Source organism: Triticum urartu, chromosome 4, assembly GCF_003073215.2.
Source record: "Triticum urartu cultivar G1812 chromosome 4, Tu2.1, whole genome shotgun sequence".
NCBI classification, from domain to species: domain Eukaryota; kingdom Viridiplantae; phylum Streptophyta; class Magnoliopsida; order Poales; family Poaceae; genus Triticum; species Triticum urartu.
The window spans coordinates 1028985-1035822 of NC_053025.1; positions in this window are offsets into that span (position 1 = coordinate 1028985).

Below are 6838 nucleotides of genomic sequence, written 5' to 3' on the forward strand. Positions count from 1 at the left end.
ACCGTCACATAGCTTAGTCTCCTCTTTACAATTCTATATGCCTTCAGTGAAGTGTTAATAAAGAGAGAAGGTGAGCCACATGACGTACAAGTGATGCCATATAGCTACAGAAATGGGTTAAAATGATCAAACATGCAATCCAACAATTTTTTTCTTGTTATATGTTAAAAGCACAATATGGGGTTATGTTTGAGGCACCAACCCACATCATCAAAAATAGGTGTAGCACTTGGTTCTCTAGACATTGGTCGGGCGGGCGAGCCCCTAATAAGTCACCTCGCCAGTGGACCGACTACACTCAAATGCGAGATATACACCGTCCAACAATTACAACATGAAAACCCCACCCACAATATTTCATGCATGTATGCAACAAAAATGTTGCAACATGCCAAACATGTCCAAGTAGCAAAAAAATTAAGGTATGGAGTAAATCCTCATTCACTGCAACAACAACTTTGAACAAAAGTCACAACAATTTTTTTTTGGAAAAGGAGGTTAAACCCCCGGCTTCTGCATCAATCGATGTATACAACCATTTTATTAATTATTCCACAAAGGTCTGACAAGAAAATACATCAAGCCACCTGAAGCCACCATTCACACCTACAAACTCAATAATGTGGAGTGCTCTCACCCTCCATATCTAAAACCGGTGTCATCGCCGATCCATCCACATAACGTATCGAGACCAACAACCGGTGTAGCAGACCTAAAGCGTGCACCACATGCACACGTTTTGAGAAGCCAGAAGCCGCCATCATCCTCGGACCGCTGACCCATCTTCAGGATAGACATCCGCATCATCCTTGCCAATCTGGACATCCGTCGATGCCACCACGGCGCCCAACGGCGCCACCGCCCTGCACGCATTCATCCAGACGCGAAGACTTCAGAAGATCTGTCGTGCATACCACCTACCAACCAGGCATGACACAGCGTAGCACCTGTCGGTCAGGCATGACTAGGCATATCCACCGAAGCTCCGTGCAAAACTTAGCCGCTCCACCTCCTGCCTCTGTCTTCCAGCGCTGCTCACAAACGATGCTCCCAAGAGAGTAACGACACCGCAGTACCACCATTGTCCGATCTGGATGACCAGATTTTAGGGTTTCCCTCGAAGCAGCACGAGTGGGTCGACAGAAGTCACACGGCGATGCCTTCACCAAGGTAACGACGTAAGACGCTGCCATCGCCCGCCATCGGTTCGGTTTTCACCGGCAACTCTGTCTCCCCAACTTGCAGCCGGGACTAGATGATGGATCTGGAGATCCGACCACCCAGCCTGAGGCTGACGATCTCCGGCGAAGGAGGCGGCCACCACCGCCACGCCTAGGTCCAGAGCCCCTGACGTCCTCATGATGCGGGTCGATCCCAGGGGCAGCCTGCCGTTGACGGGATGGTACATGACATCAACAAGTGCGGCCCTCCTGAAGCCCATCTAGACCTAGATCGGGTGCCCAAGCCGCCGCCACTGGACCTGTCGCCGAACGCTGCCGCCTGCCTGGCCGCCGCCGCCCCGCACCTCTGCTGTAGATCTAGCCATCGTGGACCGACGTCGTGTTGACCGAATCGTCGACCGAGGAGAAGATCACAACATATGCAACAAGAACAAAAGACAAAGGAGAAGACCATTCAAAATTGCGTTCACAACAACGAACATCAAAAACAAGAAAAAATAGACTTGAGGGGAATCCAATATGTGAGGAGTATTTGGAACACGGAACCATCAAAGAACTAACACGCTCGTTGCAGCATAGAGTTTATGTGTTCTTAGTAGAAAAGGTAGGCGCTTGCGACAAAATAACCTAGAAACATAAGAACTATAGACTAGGTAGGAGCGGGCACACAATATATGGAACATGCCAAGATTTATATGTCAACATAGATCAATTACCTTTTCTTAACTCAGTATTATTTGATGAAAAGTTCAACACTAATAGCTAGTAGAGCAAGTACAATAGAGCTGAGTCAGCGGACTATAAGGAATAAACTACTAGTATATTTCTGCTTAGTTGGAGGAAAGAGAAGAGGAGAGAGAGAAGGTAAGCGGGCTCTTCGTGAAGAGCCAGCTCTAGCACGTGCTTCTAGACACTTTATGAGAATGAAAGGTGGGACATATAATAAAAAGGTAGTACACTCTTTTGATCTACTAGTGTACATGTTGACTATAAGATGGGTTGTAAATGACATGGCACAGGCTTATAACCAGCAGCTGGCTATACTATCAACCATGCTCGTAGCAACGCCAACCATTAATAACACTATGCTCGAATTAGTGTATATGTCCGGTTGCACGTATGGCTTTATCTCTAACTTGATGCCCCAACCTCGATGAGCTCACCAGTAATTGATGGAAATTTCAGCACCGACAATGCATAACCATCGACGGACGCCACTTGCTTGAAATTTTTGTTTCTCGCACAGAAGTCAAGGCACTTTTTACTCAACTCCGGGCAATCATACGTTTCAGCACAAACCAGGATACTCACAACAGTATGTACCGACACAACATCCCACAACTTTCGTGCGCACATGAGTTTCAGACGGTCTAGTGCATACCGATCTGCAGCAGCAAGTAGATCCTGAAACATCTCAATGGACGATGAGTTGCCGACAGGCTCCTCGTCTTCGGGCCAGGCATCTGTGTACATGAACCGAAGCATGGCACTGAATGTCGCAGGCATGATCTCGTGCATGGTAATGGGTGCCGAGGAGGTCATTGTAGCCTCCATCATGGATCCAAAGAGTAGAGCCTTGAAGACCGGCGAGCGGGCCGCTAGCACCGCCCGGTGTGCGCGGAATGTCTCACCATTGACGATGAATGACACGTCTGTCGACATCATCATCCCGTCGCCGGTGCTACTGCCATCTTCCAGCAAGCGGCCGAGATGCTCCCCGAGGTTTGAGGTAGGGACCGGATCAGGGCCTAGCTCGTTTACAACCACCACGGAGCACAGGAACGTGATGTATCCGTCGATAACGTATGTCCCTAGAGCATGTCGTTTAAAGAACTGAGGATATCCATTCTCGTCAGCACAGAAGACGTAGTTTCTACGTGCAACACTACTTTCATCGTACTCATTGACATGGGACCAATTTGTGATCTTGGGAGATGGTCTGCCGTCCCTTCCCAGGAAGAAAGGCTCGAATATGGCCTTTACGGTGCACCTTGGTGACGATGATCTTGTGAGGTGCCTGAGAAAGATGGAAGTGTAGCTATGAGGCGCCCTTTTCCCTCGTGGATACAACTCGATCATCCAGAGTTGCCCACCAACAGAGACAACGTCGGAGCAGAGGGCTACGCCGGGGGGAAACCTCATGAAGTGCTTGTAGTCTACTCGGAGGCGCACGAGAGCGGAATCAAGATCCTCCACCGTGGTTGTGTGCGTCGTCGTCGTCGCCGCTGAACCCCCTCCTCTCCACCTCCCTGTCGGCACAACATTATGGCACAACTTCCGTGCACACATGAGTTTCAGCCGGTGCAACGCATACCGGTCGGCGGCGGCAAGAAGATCCCGAAAGATGTCAACAGGCGATGAACCATCGTCTCCTGCAGGCCAGGCATCCGTGTACATCCACCGAAGCATGACGCGGAACGTCGCGGGTGAGATGTCGTGCAGCACCATGGGCGCCGACGTCGGGAACATGGATCCAAAGAGCTGCACCCTGAAGACCGGCGAGCGGGCCACGGGAATCGCCCGATGCGCATGGAACGTCTCGCCGCCAATGACAAACGACACGTCCGTCGTCCCGTCGTCTTCCAGCAGGCGGCCAAGCTGGCCCCCGAGGTTCGGTGGCGGCACGGGGCAGGGTGTAGCTCGTTGACGACCACGATGGCACACACGAAGGTGACGTTTCCGTCGATCACGTACCTATGTAAAAGAGATCGCTCATGGAACTCGGGGTATCCTAGGTCGTCAGCGCCGAAGATGTAGCCGTCGGCGCAGCTTCTGATGCTACTACACACGTCGTACTCATAGGCGTGCGAGCACTTTGTGATCTTGGGAGATGGTCTGCCGTCCCTGCCCAGGAAGAAGGGCTCGAATATGGCCTTGACGGATGAATGTGACGATGATGATGATGTGGTGAGGTGCCTGAGGAAGATGGAGACGTGTCGGTGGTTGGGCCTTGTCCCTCTCGGGTAGAGGTCGATCCTCCAGAGCTGCCCACCGACGGAGACCACGTCGGAGCTGAGGGCCTCGCCGGCGGGAAACTCCAGGAGCTGCTTGTAGTTTACTCTCAGGTGGACGAGAGCGGAATCAACATTGGCCACCCTGGTTGTCTACGCCGTCGTCACTGCCGCCGGCCCTCCTCCGGTCGTCATCAGCTCAGGTGCGTGGAAAACCCAAGCCGAACGGATCAATCAATGAGCTCAAGCTTTGCACGCCAGGGTCCATGTTATATACTACTCGCGCCAAGTCCGAGTCGAGTCCAAACTCAAAGCGGTCCGGATTCTCGCGCCCGAGTATATCATATTTTCCGGACCGGATGACGGACAATGTATGAAACGGACATACCCAAAGTATACCTTCCCTTTTCGGACAAGGATTTACGGCACGCAAGTGCAGGACACTCAGCCCCTGATGTTAGCTTTTTATTTTGACTTTCGATTTTCAAACTTCTATGTCTTTTAAACGGAAAATTTAAATTAATTTTTTTTCGTATTCGTGTTTGTCGCGACCAACACTTTCAAATAAGATGTATTTTGAATATATTTTGACGACTTTTTAAGAAAAATGTTAAGTTTCAATGTTTGAAACTTATTAGTACATGCGGCCGACAAAAATCAGTTACTTTGTGTCTACGGCCGACAGAAAAAATTGTTTAAAATTATATCTCTGAAACTTGTTGGAACAGGGCATATTTTATGCAAAAAAAAAGGTAAGTTTCATCATTGAAACTTAAAGCTTTTTGAGGGATTTTCTTTCTTACCGTGCCTTCGTGCGGAATTCAACTACTTTGCGAATCGTCAGGCAAATCGAGCGGGCAGTGGAGCTTGGCAGGTGAGGGCCCCCGTGAGGGAGTCTTGGATTGAGGGGCCCTCGGGCCGCCGGCCGATTGCTTATGGGCCAGCCCATCAACGATTTTCTCAAGGTTTTTGCTAGAAAGGTTTTCTTCTATATGCGCTAGATTGGCCTAAGTGCACCCTTTGCTTATCAAGTCTAACAGAAAATGTGCAAAATGTTTCGAAGAATTCTCATACCGTATTGTAAGAAAATGTTTGGCTCGTATTTTAAAATGTTAACCATGTATTTAAAAACTATTCGTTGTGTACTTGAAAATGGTTGATCACATATTTAATCATTTGCTGAAATCTTCAACGTTTATTGCAAAATTGTTTACCACATGTTACAAACTGTTCACCTTGTATCTAGAATCTGTTCATCGGGTATATAAAAATGTACAACATTTCCTTTGCAAATGTTCATCTTGTATTACGAAAAAGTTCATTGTATATTTTTTAAAATATTGAGTATTATTTTCTGTAAATTTTTCCAAAAATAGACAACAATTTTTTTAAGATATTGTAAACATTTTTATGAACAACATAAACAATTTTCTAAAATAAATATTTTTTAAGCACGAAAATTTTATTTAAAGGACATGAACATTTTTTTGCATGGTGTACATGAACATTTCTACTGAGTAGTGTGAACATTCTCTGAACGTACGTGAACATTTTATGTATAAAAAAATTGAACAACATGAACATTTCTGAAAGTACGCAAAAATGTTTCTTAATAGCATTAACAATTTATTTAAAGCATGCGAATATTTTCCTAAAACCGAGTGAAGAATTTCTTTAAACAGAGTGACAAACTCGCGCGCACACACACGTTTGGTGTTCCATTTTTTTGCTATCGGCAAAGAATGATATGCTAGTAGTGCAGTCGCTAGCCACTTCAAGGCGAGAATGAAGTTCCGCGTTTGCCATATGAGAGCAACTTTCTGAGGGTTGCCTATTGCGGGAACCCCTCAAGGGTTATTTTTGGTGGGCTGAGAGCGCGTTAGCCGTCGCCATGTATCGCGTACTGGGTGTTCCCTTGGGATTTTTTAAATTTTTCTTTAGGCATTTTCAGGTTTTAGATGAGTTTTTTCTGGGTTTTTTTGGCTTTTTGGTGTTTGTCCGGCTTTCCCTAAGATTTGGACAAAAAAAATCACAAAATAACTCGTTCTTTTATCTTCCGCGAGAGGCATAGATTTGCTTATCGTGGTGGCACAGGTTTGCTTCCACGAGAGGCACAACTATGCTTCTCGGAAAAGAAGAAATATATGTTTTTTCTTTGGCGAGAGGCGCAGCTATGCCAAGAAATAAAATGTGTTTTTCTTCTACCGTGAGAGGCTGCCTCTCGCGGAAGAAAAAGAATTTTTCCTGAGGCATAGATTTGTTTTGCATGGAGGCACATATTCGCTTTCACGCTGTGCCTCTTGAAAATGGAAAGGAGGGGGGAACGTGCTTCGAGCGATATATAGACGCTCTCTCGCCAAAGGCGATACATAGATGCAACCGCTTGCTGCAGAATAGAGGGGGGAAATGAACCTAATGTATGATGGACTTCATTTGATTGACCTGTCGTTCTCTAAAAGGAACCGAAATTCCATGAAAATACCCCTAAACAAAGAAATTCCATGGAAATGACCACACGATATTTATGGCTAGAAACTTAAAGAATTGAAATCATATTGGATCTAGCCACTCTGGTTTAGAGGTAGGAGTAAAATTCCACAAAATGTCAACTAAAATGTATTTTCCCCAACACAAAAACAGTTGTTCTGAAAACTTTAAGTACCGGTTGAGCTGATGCACTCTCACCATCCATATTCGTATCTGAAA